Source organism: Condylura cristata, unplaced genomic scaffold (assembly GCF_000260355.1).
Source record: "Condylura cristata isolate star-nosed mole 26May11 unplaced genomic scaffold, ConCri1.0 scaffold00016, whole genome shotgun sequence".
Lineage (NCBI taxonomy): Eukaryota > Metazoa > Chordata > Mammalia > Eulipotyphla > Talpidae > Condylura > Condylura cristata.
This window is the reverse complement of record NW_004567117.1, coordinates 1,789,178-1,809,974: the sequence shown is the minus strand read 5'-3', so window position 1 is coordinate 1,809,974 and position 20,797 is coordinate 1,789,178. Positions and strand designations below refer to the sequence as shown.

At 40.8% G+C, this 20,797-nt stretch overlaps 1 pseudogene; it reads left to right on the top strand.

The window, feature by feature from the left end:
- Positions 1–405: 405 nt before the first annotated feature.
- LOC101619765 lies at positions 406–10,797 on the top strand (annotated as a pseudogene).
- Positions 10,798–20,797: the final 10,000 nt, after the last annotated feature.

Sequence of the window (20,797 nt, the reverse complement as noted above, 5' to 3'; positions counted from 1 at the left end):
CAGTGGGTTAAAGCACAGCGCTAAGAAGCTAAAGCCACTTCAGCATGAGTTCGATCCCCGGGGGGGTGACCACATGGCACAGCAGACCTCTCCTGACCTGCCCCCTGCTCCCCACAGCAGTGTACTTCATCAATCTGCCTGTTCTGACTCTGGTGAATCCTCTCATGGCCCCTGTACCTATGGCCTGTACCCTAGTTCTGTATGCATAAATAAATAAATTTTTTTAAAAAACCAGTCACCAAAGTCCAACAAGATAGCAGTAGAGTGAAGATACAGGACTCACATCTTCTAAATACTCACAAATACACCTCAGTAAAATAATGCCCAGGCCAGCCGGAGGCCTTGTAACATCCTGTGAGACACCTCCCCAGATGCTCTCTCAGTAATTGAAGCCCCTTACCAGTGATGAAGGAGGAGCCGCATTCAGAGGAAGCCCCATTTACAGCAGCAAATTGGGAGAAGAAAACTAGTAATGGGGAGCAGGAAAAACCCAGTAAACTACATAAGTGAGTCCTTAAAGAAATAGTACAACATAGAGAGAACAAATCTCTAGAACCCAATTTCAAAAACCTGCTAGAAATGTTGTCCTCAGCAAATACAAGGGCTAGAACTGCAAAGATAATGAAATTCAAAGAAATGGAAGACCACCAAGAACACTTAGAAAAATAATTAATCTAGGAAAATGGAAGAATGAATCCATGCAACTAAAGATACAGGTGTACAAACTAAATAGAGCATTATCTAACTCCATGAGAAAAGGCAACATAAGAATAATGGGAATACCAGTGGGGGAAGAGAGAGAGAAAGAAACAGAAAATGTAGTTAAAGAAATAATGGAGGGAAATTTCACAAACTGGAGAAAGTAATAAATGTACAAAGCCAGGAAGCTAAAAGAACCCCAGAACATCTAAATAGAGACCAAAAGTAAGACATATAGTAGTGAAAATCTCAAGAGTTTATAACCAAGAAAGAATATTGAAGCTGGCAAAAGGGGAGAAACAAACAATCTTTAAAGGTACTACAGTTGGGTTAACATCAGACTTCTCTGAAAAAAAAAACACTATGAATGAGGAGTGAATGGAACATGTTTCAAATACTTAAAGATAAAAGATGGTAGGGCCCTCCCTGGTGGCGCAACAGGTTGAAGAACAGCACTATGACGCTAGAAGCAGCCACTTCACAAGTTCCATCCCCGCCCAGGGAGTTGTCCCACATGGCGTGGCAGACCTCTCCTGACCTGCCCACTGCTCCCCTCAGCAGTGTATTTCATTGATCTGCCTGTTCTGCTCCTCACTCTGTCTCTGATGTATCCTCTCACTGTCCCTGTACCTTAGTTCTGCATGCATAAATAAATAAATCTTAAAAAAAAAAGATCAAGATGACAGCTAAAAGTATTGAAAGACCGTCCCTTAGATATGAAAGAGGAATAAAAGCCTTTTCTGACACAAAGAAACTCAAAGAGTTAGCAAACTGTAAACTACCCCTCCAAGAAATATTGATAGAATCTTACAATCTATTTTAATAGAGGAACATACACAATGAACTGAATAAAGAAATAGATTGACCCATAAAAGTTAAGAAAAAAATGGTGGCAACAGACTATCACATATTAATAATCACATTAAATGTAAATGTAATAAACTCACCAATTAAAAGACAAAGGATTTAATTTGATCAAAACACAGAATCCAACTTTTTCCTGTCTCCAGGAGACATACCTAAATTCCAAAGACAAATATAAATTCAAAGTAAAAAGTTATAAAACAGTCCTACAAGCAAATGGGTAGGGGCAGCCATAATTAAATAAGACAAAATAGATTTTCAGTTAGAAAAGGTAACAAGAGAAAGGAAGAGACAGTAGACACTATATGCTGAATAAGGGACCAATATATCAAGAAGATTTAACACTCATCAACATATATGCACCAAATAAAGATACACAAAATATATTAAGCAACTCTGAAAACAAACATTGAAAAAAACAATTTGTGATAAATTTCAAACACCCCATTTTTAGCAATGGATAAATCAGCTAGACAAAAAGTGATCAGGACTACAATAGCCTTAATAAAGTAGAGAATTGGACTTCATAGACAAATACAGGATATTGCACCTCCCAAAAAGCATAATCCATATATTCCTCACGAGCATGTGGGACAGCCTTCAGAGTAGACCACATTAGGAGACACAAAAAATAATTTTTAAATTTACAAAGATTGAAATTTTACCTAGAATCTTCTCAGACCATAAAAGTATTAAACTGGAAATCAGCTATTGAAAGTTAGCAGGGGAATCCTTTAATATGTGGATATTGAACAAAACACTACTGAACACTGGACTAATGAAGAAAACAAAGAGGAAATTTAAAAATACCTCAAGACAAATGAGAATGAACATACAGTCATCCAGAATTTATGGGATGCAGCAAAAGCAGTACTCAGAGAGAAATGTATAGCAATACAAGCCCATGCCATTAAGCAAGGAAGAGTTCAAATAAATAACATCTCCTAATTATAGGAATTAGAAAAAGAAAAATAAACAAATCCAAAATCCAGAACAGAAATAAAAATCAAAGTATATGTAAATAAAATAGTTAAAAAGATAGTCCAAAATAGTTAAAAAGGTAGTCCAACTAAAACAAAAAACCTGCTTCTTTGAAACAATAAACAAAAGAGGCAAACCAAGGTTCATCAACAAAATAAGTGAGAAATCTAAAATAAATAAGATAAAATAAATAAGACAAAAAGTGAAAAAGGAGAAAACTCAACATGTGTTGCAGAAATTCAGAGGATATTTAGAGGCAACAAAGAACATCTATACACTAACAAATTCAATAGTCTAGAAGAGATGGATAAATTCTTAAAATTATACAATCATCCAAGGCTCACTAGGGGAGATATAGAAACCCTAAACAAACAAATCACAGTAATCAAAATGCACTCCCTCACCCCGCCTCAAAAAAAAAAAAAGCCCACGACCAGATGGCTTCACTGGTGAATTCTACCAAACCTTCAAAGATGAACTAATGACTGTCTTGCTCAAACCCTTCCAAAAATTGTAAAAGAATAATTTCCAAGTACTTTTTATGAGGCCAAAATCACTCTAATAGCAAAACAAAGACAACACACACAAAAAATAAATAACAGACAAATGAATACAGACAAAAAAATCATGAATAAAACTCTAGCAAACTGAATCCAACAATGTATTCACCAAAAGGATCATACACCACAACCAAGTGGGATTTATACTGGGAACATAAGAAAAGTTCAACATACTAAAATCAATCAGTGTAAATCACTAAATCAACAAAAGGATAAAATCATATGTTCATATTAATAGATGCTGAAAATAACATTTGATAAGGTCCAATATCCATTTATGATAAAAACCCTAAAAAAACTGGGGATAACAAAGCATAATTAGCATAATAAAAACCATCTACTACAAAAACACAGTTATATCATTCTCAATAGTGAAAAACTGAAAGATTTTCCACTGAGAACTGCTAAGACAGGATGTCCACTCTCACCATTACTATTCAACATCATACTGAAAGTTCTAACAAGAGTATTTAGATAAAAGAAAGATATAAAATGAATCCAAATTGGAAGAGGAGTAAAGCTGTCATTATTTGCTAATGACATAAATAAATAGACCTCATGGAAAAAATAATTGAAATTATCAGTTTAGCAAAGTGGTAGGGTATAAAACAAAACACAAAAATCAGTTGCCTTCCTATACATAAACACAGAAGAGGAAGAAAATAAGAAAAATGATCCCATTTATAAGTATAACAAAATACATACATACGTAACTAAGAGTAAACCTAACAAGAAGGTAAAAGATCTATACAAAGAGTAACACAACACATTGTGGAAAGAAGTAGAAACATACACATACACAAAGAGATGGAAAATATTTCCTGCTCATGGATTGGCAGAATCAATATTGTCTAGATGGCCATCCTACCCATAGCAATATTCAGTGCAATTCTAATGAAATTAGAAAAGCAAAATCAATCCTGACCAAAAAAAAAAACAAAAACAAAAAAAAAACAACCAGAAAGAAATTTGTATGGAGTCACAAAAGATCCAAAATAGTTAATGTTCTCCTGACTAAAAGGGGGGAAGTGGAGAAAACAGACTTCCAGACCTGTCTGGTTTAAATTATTATTTTTTTAAGTACAATAAGGAATGCTCCTATACACACACACACATATATTTTACATCATTCTTCATTTTGTGCATTTTTTTTTCATCTCAGTTATAATCCCATGGGCTTCCCACCACCTCCCCCGCCAATATATTTTATGATGTTAACATTACCCATACTGAAACCACATAAAAAAGATGCTAAGATCAATAGATGCAGTGAAAACATTTGATGAGTTTCAGCACCTATTTGTGATTAAAAACTCTAAACAAGATGGGAATAAAAGAAACCTACCTCAATATAACCAACAGTCAATATAATCCTTAATGGTTAAAAGATGAAAGATCGGGAACAAGACAAGGATGCTAATTGTCATCACTTCTGTTCATACTAGCAGTAGAGGTTTTGACCAGTGGTATCAGACAAAAACAGAAAATAAAGGGAATCCAAGTTGAAAAAGAAGTGAAAGTATCACTATTTGCAGATAACATTATATTTAGAAAATCTGAAAAACAGTCAAAAAACATTATTAGAGGACTACAGACAGGGTGTGGAAACAAAACCATGGCAACAGAGGCAGCAACAACTGAAACGTGCTGATGATGTTGAGACCACAGTGCTAACTGAAGCACCTCCAACACTGAAGATGGGACCTGTGAGCTAGCTGGGAATTCTGAATCTGTTGACCAAAGTGCCATGCATAGATTAGAACCCGAAATGTCCACTTGGAACAGATCAGAGTCTAAAGCCTCCAGTGATCTTGAGACCTCAGAAGTTGTCCCTGCCCAGGAAACTGTTTCCAAAGATGTATCCTAGACAGGATGGAGCTATTGGGGGAACTGAAGCATGTCCTTGGTGTCCTCAACCTCAACTACTGTAGCCACAGTAAGATAAGGAACTCCAAGTGTCATTGAAAAGAGAGTTCGCCGGGAACACCCAGTGCTAATCAAATTTCAAGTGAAGTCCAGAATGTTACAAGAGAAACCAGTGCCAAAAAGAATGACAACTCATGCCCATGACAGGCCATTTAGTGTGTTCTCAGCTTTCTCTACTACCATCCAGGGCACAGGAAAGAGCATCCCTAGTGGAGCTTGGATGTCTTGGAAATCACTGCTAAGAAGACAGTGGATGCCATAGCATGTTTATTACTGGTCCTGGTTTTAAAAGAACCAAAGGGTATTCCCAGGAATTCTACCCTATTTCAGGTTTCGCAGAGGCTAAAGAGAAAGAAGAGCTGCTGACCTCCCCTGAAGTTAGCCAGGGGGTTGATAAAAACTCATTATGGGATCCTCTGATGAATTTCATGGCCTTTCACATCTAGAAATTCTGGAGATGCTTTCTTGAGAAAGTAAATAAAAGTGATATCTCTTCTTGATTCTCTAAGTGGAAAAGAAATAGAAACCCAAACTTGAATTGGATCAACCCAAAGAAGTATGAGGAAGGGAAAAGAGGAGAAAGGATGTGATGACTTCATCAAAGACAAGGTTGCCTTCCCAGTTGTACCTCCCCTTCAAATGCAAGAAACTAGCCAGGGAATGGAACAGGACATCTCTGGTAGAGCCATCAAAAGAAAAGGAAGTAGTAAAACAGTTGGAAGCAGAAACAACTCATCAAACTTAATAACATTTCAGTAGAGGATATCCATGCTTTTGCCACCAGGAGCCTCTCAGAGTGTATTGTCTGCTTCATGGAACTGTTCCACAGAGCAGCAGCTCTGGTTCTGTAAGGCCCAAGGAGGCAGTGACCGCTGTAGAGAGCAGAGCTTTTTCTCACATGACAGTGGTGCTATGTAAAAAATTGTCCTTGCCAATTCAGGAGTTCACCATCTGCTTAATAGTTGCCAGGGCCAAAGAAAAGGCAGGTGTCCTAAATCCATTAATTACTGCAGTATTTATAGAGGTATCACACATTGCTTCCTTTATCCAGATGTCTTTCAGATACTCTGGCTCATGCTGGTGCTCTTTTCTCATTGAGAACCAGATTAAAATTACTGGAAGCATGAGAAACTGGTGCAGAAATGTTGTCAGGATAGTGAAGAACAGAGAATCTTTGACTGTGAGGGCTGAAAAATGCAGTCACTGTTGGGCATCTTGCAGATGTGTAGGGGAAGGGTCACTTCAATTTATAAAACTTAGGCAGGAGGACAGGGTTAAGGGAGCCCGTTGCTCTCAGTGCTTGGCTGAACTGTTCAGGTCTTCACACTGAACTTCCCAGTAGTATTATTATATTATATTATATTATATTATAACTAATTGACTTGAAAATCTTTGTAAAAAGCTCAAGAATAATAAATAGCTCTGGAGAAAGGCTCCTTTACACTAAGGTTAAAATACTGGTCTAGGCCCTCCCTGGTGGTGCAGCGGGTTAAAGCACATCACTAAGAAGCTTAAGCCACTTCCACATGAGTTCAATTCCCACCTGCCCCGGAGAAGATCCACATTGTGAGGCAGACCTCTCCTGACCCGCCCGCTGCTCCCCTCAGCAGTGTACTTCATCGATCTGCCTGTTCTGCTCCCCACTCTGTCTCTGATGAATCCTCTCACCCTCCGCATCTCTGGCCTGTACCCCAGCTCTGTACGAATAAATAAATAAAATCTTTAAAATTTTTTTTTTAAATATTGGTCTGTATTTGACATGATGCAAAATACTAACAATTTTGTCTGGATATGATTTTACAACCCATGACTATAACTGGCTATTAAATGAGAGAAAAATAAGTTAATCTAGTTTTCTAGAATCTAGATCTGCTTGATCTACTAATGCTGTGTACTTTCTTCCTTCTATGGTTTCTAAGAGGAAAAAAGTTATTAGAAACAAGTATATAATGCAAAGTAGGTGTCAAAACACACAGAAATCCTTAGTCTTTTAATATACAAATATCAAACAAAAGCAATTACTAGGAATTATTTTCCTAATTTATAACTGCTTCAGAAAGAATGAAATAACCTCATAATTAACCTAACTAAGCAAGTAAGATCCACAAGGAGAACGACAAGATGTTATTAAGAACTTAAGTAGTGACATGAAGCCAAGTAGGAAAGTCTGGTGTATGGATGGGAAGAGTCAACATAACCAAAATGATTATCCTATCTGACACAGTACATAATTTAATGCCATAAAAATAACCGCAACATTTTCAAAGAAATTCAACAGAACATATTGAAAATTATATGGAAACAAAAAAAGTCTTGAATTACAAAAAGTGATACTGAAGTAAAAGGTGAAAAATGGAGGTATCAGGTTACCTAATTTCAAACTTCACTATAACATAACGGTACAAAACAATGGTGCATAAAAATAAACACATGGATCAATGGAATAGAATTTTAAGTCCATATACTTGCCAGCACCTAATTTGTCAGGAAGCAGCTAGGACCACATATAGGGAAGGACAGTATCCTTAACAAATGGTAATGGGAAAGTGAGAAAAACACACATAAAATAATAAAGTGGATCACTCACCAACCCCATACACAAAATAAGATTCCAAATGGATTAAAGATTCAAATATAAGACCTACAATAATAAAATACATAGAAGAAATCGTTGGTGATACATTCCACAACATCAGTGATAAAGATGTGTTGGTGATTTGACCTCTATGGCAAGGGAATTAGAAAATAAACACTTGGAGTACCTCATGTTAAAGAGCTTTTACACTGCAAAAGAAAATGTAAGATGATTTAAAAGACACCCTATTGAATGAGAGAAAATATTCACAAAATATATAATGAATAAACAGTAAATACTGAAGACATACAAAAACAAGCATAAACAAACAACCCAATGAACAAATAGGCAGCATATGTAAACAACAGACAAATCACCAAAGCAGATCTCCAGAAGGCCAATGAATATATGAAAAATGTCACTTCCAATAAAAAAGATACAAGTTAAAAGCACAATGAGATACCACCTCACAACTTTCAGAATAGCACATATCAAAAAATATGTGCTGAAAGTGTTGGAAAGGATGTTGAGAAAAAGGAGCCCTGCTACACTACTGGGAATGTAAACTCATGCAGCCATTAAGGAAAGCTATCTGAATTCACCTTAAAATACTAAAAATGGGGACCCTCCCTGGTGGCGCAGCAGGTTAAAGCGCAGCACTAAGAAGCTAAAGCCGTTTCTGAATGAATTCGATCCCCGCCTGCCCCGGTGGTGACCCACATGGCGCGGCCGACCTCTCCTGACCCGCCCGCTGCTCCCTTCAGCAATGTACTTCCTCGATCTGCCTGTTCTGCGCCCCACTCTGTCTCTGGTGAATCCTCTCACTGCCCCTGCACCTCTGGCCTATACCACAGTTCTGTATGCACAAATAAATAAATCTTTAAAAAAAAACCTAAAAATGGAAATATGATACAACCCAGTTGGACACACATGCAAACAATGTGAAACTATAACACAAAGTCCAGATACCCCACAATTATAATAGCAGCAATATCTACAATAGTTAAGACATGGGAGTAGCTTTAACATCCATCTACTGACAATGGATCAAAATGGCATATCCACATCATATTCTCAAATACAATTCCCCAAAAAGCTAACCATAGAATAACCACACAATTAGCAATTCCCCTCCCAAGTGTGTGTATGGTATGTGTCCCCCAAAGAACTGAAAACAAGCACTTGGTGTATACATGTACTTATACACCAATGTTTATTGCAGTGGTATTCACAATAGCCAAGAAGTGGAAATAACTCAAGTGTCCATGATTACGGGTCGATAAATAAAATGTGGTTATAAATAGAAAAGTGGAATACTATTTATAATAAAAAGTAGTAAAGTTCTGACACATGCCATGAATGGATGATCTTTGAAAGCATTATGCCAAGTGGAAAAGCCAAACACAAATGGACAAATATTGTATGACTCCATTTAGGTGAAATACCTGGAATAGATAACTTCATAGAGACCAAAAGTAAACTAGAGATGGTCGGGGTGGGGAGAGAGAAGTATTGCTTACTGGTTACATAGTCTCTGTTTGGATGGTGAAAAAAACCTGGAAATTTGGTTTCACAGAATATGAGTGTAATTAATACCACTGAATTACGTTTAAAACTAAAAGTTAGACAGATTTTATATTATAAATTTTGCCACAATAAACAAATGCCTTAATTTTTAAAAATAAGGAAGAACATACATGAACCTTGAAAACAGTATTTTAGGTGGGAGAAGGCATGTATAAAAGCCCACATAGCGCCTGAACCCACTTTTGGTGAAATGTCTGGAATAGGCAAATATGCAAATATGAAAGAAATTAGTAGGCATATGCTGGTGGGGGAAAGTTCAGGGGGTGATAGCTTAACGGTATGGGTTTCTTTTAGGGGTGACTGCAGAGTGATTCTTCAAGTAAACTTATAAGCATATAGAAATGTATATTTTTACTTGAAAGAAATCATATTTCATGTAATTTTATTTTCAAGTAACTTACATTTTTGTATGTTGATAACATATATTTTATTATATGTTATTTAAAGAAGAACATATATGTGTGTGATATGTATAGTACCTATGTAGAAGGAATGTATCCCATTAAAGAATGTACACATTTTTTAATGGAGTACAGGTATTTCACGGCAAACGTGTAATACTTAATGACAAAAGTTATTTAGACTGTATTTCTCTTTCACATACTGCAAGGAACATTCTTATTGAAACACATGTGTATGCATGCTCCGGTAGCTATTCAGAGAATAATCCCTTAGGAGAGAAAGTGCTTGGCAAGCATGTTGTTTAAATAATTTACAAGCGTTTGAGGAGTAGAGAAGTGGTTGGACTTTGAAAGCTCATGCAAAGCTGTGCTGCATATACTTTCCCACTAGGTGGCAGAAGAGGCCTATAAATCTCTAGGTCAAGCATCGTGCATTCCAAATGCGTTGGTAGGCTGGTCTGGACTTTTTTTTTTAAATGAATCTACTAAGGTGAAGCTGTTAGGTATTTTCTGGAGGCACTCAAGGCTTGTGCTGCTGTTCCTGGTAATATGTCACAGGTAAAGGAGTCTAAAATGATACAATGTCTAGTTAATATCACCTAAGTGATAAGGAATTAAAAAATGAATTATGTGATCAACACCAGAGTATATCAATGCAAGTTTCATGAATGACAAATGAAACACTGAGCATATCCTTTTCTTAAGTTCTTTTTTAAAGCAAGCCTTTACAAAGTAGCATTTAAAATGACATCATCTCACAAGTCAAATGCTTAATGGTCCTAACTAATCTCGTGTTGGCCCACAATTTTCCTGTGAAAATACACGTAGACATGTTTCAGGTAATGTTCTGTGGGCTCACTCTGGGCCTGGCTTCGGTTCTCTGACATGCAGAGCAATGGTCAGTGAGCAGCGTCCCTCCACTTCTCCTCCTCCTCGGTGACAAAACCTGCATGAAGGCTTTTACCATCACCCAGCTCATCGCCTGCTCAGACTGTTGCCCCTGAGACTGTACAGACCTTGTTGTATTTTCCAGGCTCAAGGATGTGAAAAGGCAGCATCCACTTTCTCTGACCTGGGAAGTAAAGCAGGCAGTTGCCTCCATTCTCAACACTCAAGGCTGCGTGCCAGCTCTCTTAGCTTCCTGGGGCTGAAGGCCATTGCTGCCTCCTGCTACACAGGTTCACTCAGCTGGTTACATGACTAGAAGAACTCTGAATACATTCTTCTCTAGCCACACCACACTGCAATGTCAATAACTTTTCTAGCAGCCAACTAAACTGCACACAATCTTGATCTGACAGTTTTTCCACTAACATTTCTTCTAGTTTCTCCTTAATCAGCCATCTGATGCCAATCAGGTCTGTGGTTTTAGTTTTCTAAAAATGGGCCTTTGATTTGCAACTGACTGGGATGGTTTTCTGTATCCAGTAGCTTTCCACGTGCTTCATGCATTAATAAGTAATACCACTGTTTGCCACTATAAAAGAGCAAATGAATTGGATGGCTACCTTCTTCTCACTGAATTGCTACTTGCTTTGGAAAATCTGTTCAGGAGTCTTCATTACTTGGCTTGTCTCACTTCTCAGGCTACTTGGGAAATGTAAGCAGTAGCTTTTTAAATATCCTCTTGGGTAAAAGTTCCTGGATCTTCCCCATCATGCTGGCCAAATGATGAGCTCTTTAACCTGCTTTTTAATAAAATCCATATGTAGGTTTTATTTCTTAAGAATGCAACACTATTATTTGTGTTAAAGTGTGGTATGTCGTAGCCTTAATATCTGGCTCGGCTCAGCAGTCCTCGCTTTCCAGAGGCCTGTCTCTGAACTAAGCCCCCTACCCCAGAGGAAGACAGTACAAAACTGCTACAGCTCCACAGGACACTCTTGGGCTGCCATGTTGGCTGTGGGAGGCCTGGGCCGGGGCCCTAAGAATATTCTTTTTTTTTTTTAACACTTTAAAAAAATTTATAAAAGTTTATTTTTACATACTTTTGTGCATTTTTCCATCTCAGTTGCAATCCCTTTGGGTTTCCCATCACCAAATCACCCATGTGCCATTACCATAGTCCAGCGCATTTCCCTCCCCCCACTGTTTTTGATCCCATTCCCCACTCTACCCCCACAAAATGTCTCTGGTATATAGCTGTTCATCAATATCATTATTTCCTGAGAATATTCTTAATCACTACTTTACTTGATATGAGCAAATATTTTCCTAAAAATTTTGGTCACGAAAGCATACACAAACCATAAAGTTCCTAGATTTTCCTCAATTATGTCTTCCTGTTAAAAAGTTGATGACGGGGCCCTCCCTGGTAGCACAGCGGGTTAAAACACAGCACTGAGAAGCTAAAGCCACTTTTGCATGAGTTCCATCCCCGTCTGCCCCAGAGGAGATCCACATGGCGTGGCAGACCTCTCCTGACCCGCCCGCTGCTCCCCTCAGCAGTGTACTTCGTTGATCTGCCTGTTCTGCTCCCCACTCTGTCTTGGTGAAGCCTCTCGCAGCCCCTGAGCCTCTGTACCCCAGTTCTGTATGCACACATAAATAAATCTTAAAAAAAAAAAGTTGATGACCGTTTGAACACCATACTCCTTAGTCATAGCTGGTGATACTATTGCAGTGTCTGAAGGCATCAGAAAAAAGGGGGCTTGCAAGCTGGAAAGGAAATGTATTTTAAGTTTCTAGTGAAAAACTATGTAAACTAATTAGAAGGAATCAAAATGTCCAGAGCAGAAATAATAAAGGAAAAAAATTAAGATTTGTATTGTAGAGACTTACTTCAGGAGTTTATATGGGGATTTGGGGGCAAAATTAATTATATATAGAAACCTGTCATAGAAAGTGAAAGGTCAGGTCCTTTTTTGGTGGCGCAGCAAGTTGGAGCACTGTACTACGAAGCAAAGCCAAACTGTGGCACTTCAGTGAGAGTTTGATCCCTGGCCCCAGGGGTGACCCACATGGTGCAGCAGACCTCTCCTGTCTCACCCACTTCTCCCCTTAGCAGTGTACTTCATCGATCTGCCTGTTCTGCTCCCCACTCTGTCTCTGGGGAATCCTCTCACCACCTCTGTGAATCCTCTCTCACCCAGTTCTATATGCATAAACAAAATCTTTAACAAAAAAGAAAGTGAAAGGTCACAGAGATATATTTGTTTTAGTAATGTGCTAAAACACCTTGGCTATGTTGAGCATAATATACTTCTGCACTGGATTATAGTCAAAAGGCTAAGAAGCAATTCAGGCTCTTTTTGAATTTGGAGAACATGTTCTTGGATTCCAATAATATACAATAGGTAGGATCGTAGAAGACCTAGAGCTTGGACATGGGCTCAGAAAACCTTCCACTATCTTGCTCTCATAGCATCACAGGTCTGAAAGATGGCTCTGCACCTGCAGTAGAAGATCAATTAGACATTAGACCCTAATTTTTTGTTAGTGTCCTGGAGATAATGAAGCAATATCCATGGCAAGTGGGAAAGAAACAGCCCCAAAATTTCTTCAAAACTTCAGACCTGCAGGGAGATTAATCTTCTTGTTAAATTTAAAAACTATCCTGGTGTAGCAGGAAACATTTCAAACTTAGTCTTTTAGCAGCAGCTTTATAAGGGTGAAGTTTTGACACGGAATCTCAGTACACAGACTCTGAATGCACCTTGTTAAAGGCAGACCACTATTGGAAAAGCTGCTCGGTTTGCCCCATAGATGGCTCCCAAAGGCAGCGGGGTTTCCTGGAACATTGGACCAGATGACTTGGGCAGGGATTACGCCAGGTGGAGCCACACCCAGCTTGTGGCCAAGCTGCTCCCAGGTCATGACTCTGTCAGAATCATCTTTGACTCATTAAGCAAGCAATTATCAAGTACTTACTGTTTGCCAGGTGCTGGCTGGGTAAATCCTGGGGACACAAAGGCGAATAAGTCTTTAGTTCCCATCCTAAACTATCCAGAGAGTGAAGTGCAGTCCTCCCTCTAACACTTTAGGTATCATTTTAACTGTCTAGGCTGTTCATTTTTTAAAAAATGCTGATTTCAGGGTCTCAGCTCAAAGACGCTACTTCAAAAGGTAAGAGGTGGAGTCTAGAAATCTGGCTTGTTAATAAGCATTAATCTAGCGGCAGAGACAGAAACACAAACAAGTACAGTCATTATAGAACAATGTAATGATGGAGGCAGGAAGAGCAATTACAGAAGGAAGGGAGGGCTGAGGAGCACCCACAGAGGTGAGCAAATAGAGCTTCTGAATGGTGCTATACAGACAAGGCTGATAAGACAAGTGCAACTGTCTGGGTGTGGGGGTGGCTCCATTCTGAGGGGTTAGCTAGGAGGCAGTGAGTCTAGTGAGGAGGCTGTTAAAGCAATGCCAGAGAGAGTTGTTGAGGCACTGGGCTAGCTCCGGCGCCAGCAGTGTGGTGACAGTCATACTTGTAATAATGGCTGACACTTGTTACTGTCCACTGGTCACTGTACTAAGGACTTTACATAGGTTCTCACAAGTCCTATGGATAGGTGCTATCAGTATTTCCATGTCTCAGATGGTAACACTGACATTTGGAGAAGCTATATGAAGAAAGGAACCAGAACTAGCCCAGGCTTGAGTGTCTTCAAACTTTGCCTTCAATGTAACTATTAAATCATGTTGCCACTTAAGTGATGTAGAAGAAGGAATGGATTAAAGGTAAATTCTACCCAGCCTGATGATTGAATGTGGGGAATAAGGAGCTTGCGGTAGCTGGGAGATGCCAGGAAAGTCGACAGTGAATTGTGGAAGAGGAATTTAGGGCCATGGGAATTTCTTATGGGTATGTGGTGTCAGAGTCTGAAACTTGAAGGCATAAGACTGAGATACAGGCTTGGTAGTTGGTGGAAAACCTGAAGCCCAGTGAGTTCACTGAGGGCATAGAGAACATAAGGGTATGGTAGCAAACAGAGAGAAGAAGGAATCCTCAAAGGAGACAGAGGAAGTCTGTTACAGAGCAAGGAAACACAACAGAAACCAGTGTTTCAAGGAGAGGGGAGCCATTGTTCCAGTGCAGTAAGATGTGACGGAGGAGAGGGACCAACTATATTCACAGGGTTGGAAAAGGTGATGGAGGAGTTTCGAGAGCCCATTTAAGCATGTTGTGGAATAAGTGAGCAGTAAAAAAGTGGAAGAACAAAGGTGAACTCTATCTCTGAGAGGCTTGGCTGCTAGTGGTGGATAATTGCCAGGTATTGTAAGGAATATGGCTGCAGGAAGACAGGTTTCACATGCTTCAATACAGCTCTGCACTTACCACCAGAAACTACAACAGTGGGATGTCTAATCCATTCTTCCCCTCCATGCTTCTGAAACTAGGCCAGTGACTGTAGTTCTCAAGCCAAAGAAGTGCAGAGGTATTTTAGCCCAAGAAAAAGTTTGGTAAAGTTCTCCATTTCTTGGAGATCTTTAAAAAGTTCCCATCTTGCTGGGTGAGGCTTGGCCAACAACAGCCCATCATCTGATTGGAGATGACAGAGAGATAGAGTTGGAGAAGCAATGATAGCCTGCACCTGGCTTAACCTAGTAATAATAGCTTGCTCTTTGGACCAGCCTCTTTCTTGTTCTACAGAAACTATAAAAATGAAACAACAAAGAAACTGTTGAACATCACTGAATCGGATCCACATGTCACCTGAGCACACCACCTGCCCCATCTGGCCAGCTGCTTGGTGAGCACCTGAGCTGTATCGCCATTCAGAATCTGGTGACTGCCCTCTAGCCTGAGGTGTATGGACTGGGGTGCATGGAGATCATCTCCCTCAGCCTAAACTAGCCTCCATCTCTGCTCAAATTTTACTACGAAACAAGAACATTGTTTCACTTAACAGTTAATTGGCAAGTTGGCTTTTGACTATTTAAGTGGCAGCTGATTGGGGATCTTGCCTCTGTTTTCTGGAAACCCCAAGCAAGGTCAAAGCAACCTACCTGGTTTGTTTAGGATAAGTAGAGGTAAAGGTGGCTGAAACAATGAAAATCCTGGCCTCCTCTGGGGACCCAAAACAGGCTCAGAGTAAAGGAGAAGATTTTTTTTTTTTAATTTTTAAAAAGCTGTATTTATTTATGCATACAGAACTGGGTACAGGCCAGAGGTGCAGGGGGCGGTGAGACAGAGTGGGGAGCAGAACAGGCCGACTGATGAAGTACACTGCTGGGGAGAGCAGCGGGCAGGTCAGGAGAGGTCTGCCGCACCATGTGGATCACCTCTGGGGCGGAGATTGAACTCATGCTGAAGTGGCTTTAGCTTCTTAGTGCTGTGCGTTAACACGCTGCACCACCAGGGAGGGCCCAAAGACATTTTATATTTAAGTGGAGTAGGTCATATTTATAACAAGGGTGTTATATGGGGCAAAGTGAGTGGATGGAAGATATCAAAACTACAGAAGAGAAGACTGGGGAGCAGGTGCTTAGGGGAGAGGGGACAAGTAGAGGTGGATCCACTGAGGTGGATCAGGTATCTACTAGCTTACTAGCTGATACTACGCAGCCACTCCCTGCCATTCTGGCCCCTTTATCTATTAAGCAACTTGCTCAGGATTCAATGGATGAATGTTTTCCTTTCTTAGAACCTGGGCAGCCTCCCTCCATGACTATTCCTGTACCCAGCAGGACAATGCACTATGTACCTCTGTGGACTGCAAACAAAGAGGCCCACATCAATAGCGATCACACCCCTAGACTTAGTGTGGGCAGAGAGCAAGAAGCAGTCATTGGCAACTGTTGGAACTGCCAGAAACTAAAGGGAAGACCTGGAGACAGGGAAAGGTTGGGGTTCAGTGGGAAGGTTGGGTAGGATGTCAACAAAGGACAAGTAAAATTATCCATAGAGTTGTGGATGAAACAGGACCATTGTCGTTCATAGTACATTAACCTGTAAGATTGTGATTTCTCTTCAGCAGCAGCAAATTCCTTTAGGATCTGAGCAAAGGTGGTCAATGGTCCACCTGTGCTCTGTGAGCTGTGGCCAGGAAGGGCTGGTGGATTGGAAGGAAATGGAAGGCTAGAGACGGCTCAGAGGATGAAGAGTGGGAGTTACTTGGGGAGTAGGCATCAACTCAGGAAGGACGGGCAGTGCTCAGAAGATACTCTATCTGTTGGGGGATTTGGGCTAAACTGTGTCTTCTAATGGCATGAGATAATAAGGACATTTTCTCTTGGCATAGCTGCAAGTACCTGCTAAGGAGGTTGTCATGCTGGCAAGAAGACATTTGGTAAGGATCATTTATTTGCATTTCTATTCTTGGCATTGCTGTCCTCTTCTTGCTGAAAGCAAGGTGGCTGTACCAGTTCCAGGAACTAATTCAAAAAACCAAAGAGATCATTTTTTGATGACTTGCTTTTTTGCAACAAAGACACTTCTCTTAGTGAGCAAATACTCTCGTGTTCCAGGGTCAGTGATGGGGCAAGACTAAACCTTGGTCCTGTCCTAAGACCCTCAGACTTCAGCCCAACCTGGAAGTGGAGTGGAGGTCTGCCTTTCCTGGGCAGTTACTGATGTGACAGATGTGGCACCTACCCAGGACACTTGTCATTATGTTAGAGAGTTAGAGTCCCCTGTGGAATACTGGAACTTGAGATATTTGAAGTGAATTCAAAACATAAACAAGATCCAGGCAGTAGACTTGGTGGGCAGTTGAAGTGGAAATGGATGGAGGTAACTAAAACTATGAAGATCCAGGAATCATATGCTGAAATTTCTGAATGCATTGTCCACATGGATCTCAAATTGACCATGTATTATGGCAAGAGGTGGGGTGAAGAGGGGTTCCTACAAGCCACGCTGTCATGTCCTCAGTAAATGATGGGGTGATGTATGACAGGACAGGCAGGAAAGTGGGTGAGTAGTCCTCATCCCCAAACCCAATCCATTATGAGATCCTTGATAGTTAGCTAATTTTGTCCTCACTGCACTGGCCTGGATGCTCATTTCTGGATGGCCTGGCAGTAGCTTCTCTATCCACTCTACCTCACCTTTATTCCTTCTGCTTCCCTGATTTTCACACATTATAATCACTAGGGAGGCTCCTAAATCCTGGATGCTGAAGCCACATGGTGAGTAAACGAATGGAAAAAACCTATCAAGGGTTACAGGTTATTGACACTTTGTAGAACTCCTCAGATTTTTCTGATCTGCCTCTCCACATGGTCACAATTATGCCCTCAAAAGTAACAGTTAGACTTCCCTCCTCTGTGCTCAGTGGGACAAATGTGCTAAACTCCTACCATTCCAGTCACTGGAATAAAAGATGAAAAGCATGTGCCTCTCCTCTGCCCCCATCCACCTGGGAAAAAACAGACTTTGAAGATGTGGACTGACAGACACTTTGAAGATGTAGACTGACTGGTACAGCATAGGGAGGTGCCACGTGTCCAGTGTGAGCCCTCATCTGGCTTGGATAGACCTTCCTATCTGCAGCGTCTTCATCCACATTTCACTTCTGTCTCCTGGGCCACCCAAGCCTATGTCCTGGCCCTCTTGGGGATTTTGAACTGTTACACCTCAGAAATCTCAAACATTAAAATCTGCCAAAACACATTGTCTCCAAGGTAAAATCTAGATTAATGCTGAAATGTCAGGCCTCATCCCCTTGGGACCACACAGTCTACCCCCACAGTTAACTTAGAGCCTCTTAACGCCATCACATGCTTCATGGTCTGGACTTATGAACATTCTTTCCTCCATACCTGGAAGATGTTTCCAGGACAAGCCTGGAGGCTCACATGTGATGACGAGGGGTGAAAAGTACAGGACTCCCTGATCCAGTCTATCTGCAACTCAAGTGGATCCAGGATCATGGTCTCCATTAGCCTCAGAGTCCCTAACACGAATACCTCCCCACGATCCTTGTCCCAAAGCTTCGAGATGGGATGGAGCAGACTGGGAGTCTCCACTTCCAACAAGCTCCCAGGTGAGGCACTTGCTGCTTCTGGGTTACACATGTGGTCACAGTGAGGAACTGCAAGAGGGAGACTGCAGGAAGGTGGAATTGTATGGGAAATGGAGACATCCATGTAGGACCCGCAGGAAGGGTGTGGATTTCTTTTATTAATTCTTTCAACGATTACTGATATATTGTGTGCCTGTTATGTTCTTGACTCACGAAATACCAAGAATGACATTCTGGTTCCTGATCTCAATAGGCTGGGTTTTCAGACCCATGGTTGAAGCAGAGAAGGAAACCAGCAATCACAACATGCTGCAGTGAACTAGAGAGCAGGTCTTTCCATAGCCAGCACTGGTGTCCCACATGGACCTATGGGCCACCGATGCAGGCCTGGCAGTGGACTGAGAATCCACAGCTGTGCAGACAGCAAGCTGGTGCAGATAATGGTGAGACTATGTTAAAAGATCTGGGGAGCAGAGCTGGCCCCCATTTTACTCCAGGCTCCAGCCCCAGCACTCAGCAGCATCTCTGTACTAAGGCACTGGTAGGGCCCTCCCTGGTAGCACAGCAGGTTGAAGCACTGCACTGTGAAGCAAAGCCAAGCTGTGGCCTCTTCAGTGAGAGTTTGATCACCGGTCCCAGAGGTGACCCACATGGTGTGGCAATCTCTCCTGTCTTGCCCGCTGCTCCCCTCAGCAGTGTACTTTTGTCGATCTGCCTGTTCTGCTTCCCACTCTGTTTCTGGTAAATCCTCTTGCTGCCCCTACACCTCTGGTCTGTACTCCATTTCTGTGTGCATAAATAAAATAAAATCTTAAAAAAAATACTAAGGCACTACTAGTTAGGCTCTTGGTATCCTCACATGAAAAACAGACACACTCAGCAGCTGATCCAGCTCAGACTTGGAGATAATCCAGCGGCCTCACTTGATCAACTCTTCTCATCCTCACCCTGCAGCTCAATTTCTTCAACTTCATGTTCATTATGTACTTTTGGAAAACAAAACAAAATAACATTACCTAGCTCAGTGCTTCATATCTAGAAATGTTCCACAACTAGCAGGGTTATAATTCCCAGGTGTTGGTGGAAAAGAGAAATCTGGCAAATTTGGTTCTTTGTTCAGTTCCATTTCTCAGTGTCAGAGACAGGTCTTAGACTTCCTTGAGTCCAGTGTGCTCATTTATACAGCAGGGTTAATAGCACTGACTTTGGAATACTAGTGTGAGGTTATGCTCGTCATTGGTAAATGTCACAGGAGTAGATGATGGAGTCAAGGTCCTGACTCAGGTCTCTTGGTGGGTGCTGTGTGCTTATTCCATGTCGTTGGTTTGTTGCACAAATAGGGTCCAGATGCTCACTCTGTGCAAGGTGCTGAGACTCTGTAGTCAGCTAGATGTTTATTCCAGGGGTCACCCTTTTCTGAAAACAAGCATCTCATTTTGTTGCACTTGAACTTCATTTGCAACAGTGCAGGAAAACATACAAAACTAAAAAGAAAAAAAAATCATTTTCCCTTGGTTCAAAAGGTAGATTCCCCTTTTCCTTTCTTCAGATCATTTACTCTAGAAATTTTGTACATTTTTATCTTTATTGTATGTAGACGATGTGCGTAAATGGGTTGTTTTTTTAAAAGTTAAGCAGGACTTTTGTCTGCTTTGCAACCCAGGAATGCTTTTTCTCAAGGACTTCTGAGACATTTCTTTGAAATGCTATCATCTAAGAAGATAGTTGTTCTGTTCTCAGGTTTATGTAGAAGCATAGGAACCTAATTTCCAGATAACACCAGACTTGCACCTCGTGTGGTAAAGACATGAAAAAATATTTCCCTTTCGGATATAAACAAACACAAATGGCCACTCCATTTACCAGGTGAACTGTGTTACAAATAGTGTGGTCCATCATTACTCCTGGTCTTGCAAAAGTGGATGGTAAGATTGGTATGAAAGGTAAGATTGTCTTTTTTCAGTGAACTGCTGTGATGCGATCATATTCGGAGTCAGTATTAAGAACTTCATTTGCTTCCTTCTCTTTCATTCTTATGGAGAGTTATTTTGGCCTAGCAGCTTTTGTTTTTCTCTGTAATTCCCAACCGGCGGGGCTAGGCTTTGGGAGAAGTTGGACACCATTGAGAAGCAAGAAGACGCCACTCGCCACTTGCGGCAGGTGCTGAGTGCGCATCTCCTGCCGCAACGCGGATCCCAAGACTGCAGGGACAGCCAGATGTCGCATCCCTATTTTTAGCGGCCGCCTGTAGCGCAGTCACGTGACTACCGGGTGGGCGGACCCGCGAGAGCAGTGTGC